This window comes from Ornithorhynchus anatinus, chromosome 5 (assembly GCF_004115215.2).
Source record: "Ornithorhynchus anatinus isolate Pmale09 chromosome 5, mOrnAna1.pri.v4, whole genome shotgun sequence".
NCBI classification, from domain to species: Eukaryota; Metazoa; Chordata; class Mammalia; order Monotremata; family Ornithorhynchidae; genus Ornithorhynchus; species Ornithorhynchus anatinus.
In genome coordinates this window covers 9,315,722-9,316,412 of record NC_041732.1, presented here as the reverse complement: position 1 = coordinate 9,316,412, position 691 = coordinate 9,315,722, and the positions used below count along the sequence as shown (strand labels likewise).

Below are 691 nucleotides of genomic sequence, written 5' to 3'. Positions count from 1 at the left end.
TTCTGCAATTACTTTTCCCTGGACTAGTTCCCTTTTCATCTAAAAACAAGAAATAAATTGTCTTCTGAGGCCAATAAGATTCCACAGTTCCTATGCATTGTAATCTGTCCACCAGTCAGTCATATTTTGGACTGCTTACCATGTGCAGAGCAATGTATTAAGCTCTTGGGAGAGTACAGTAGAACAATATAACAGACACATTCCCCGTCCACAACGAGCTTACAGTCTAGAGGGGGAGACGGTCGTTAATAGAAATAAATCATTTACAGAAAAATACGGAAGGCTTCAGGATTTGGTGTGTCATCCTTGTGCACGTACCGAACTGATCTTCTCTGTAGCCTTCCCATTTTAGTATTCGTGTTAGCAAAAGCTCTGCTTGGCTAAACCCTGTCCATCTGTCCAGCTCTGGAAGCATCCCCTGCCCCGGACAAGAGCGGACCCTGGCCCAATCAGGGTACACGTGTGGGACGCCCCGGGTTCCCCTCGCAGCCACTCCTGGCTTAGCCCGGAGCCCTGATGGCCAGACTGGACTCGGGGAAGTTGGTCTGTGGCTCTCCTGTCACCCTTTCTTGTCCTTCTCCTGCTGCTCTCTTCCCACCGCCTTCCTCCCACTGCCGTCTCCCGTCCTCCTCCTTCCGTCTTCCTCCCACTGGCCTCCCCTGATGTCCTCTCATCATCCTCTCTCACTGTC

General features: G+C 50.8%; 1 non-coding gene across 1 annotated transcript; it reads right to left on the bottom strand.

Moving 5' to 3' along the window:
* Window positions 1-269: 269 nt before the first annotated feature.
* On the bottom strand, window positions 270-373 carry LOC114812481. The gene has a single exon (XR_003760134.1). It is a non-coding gene; the product is annotated as a U6 spliceosomal RNA (small nuclear RNA).
* Between the last annotated feature and the right edge of the window lie 318 nt (window positions 374-691).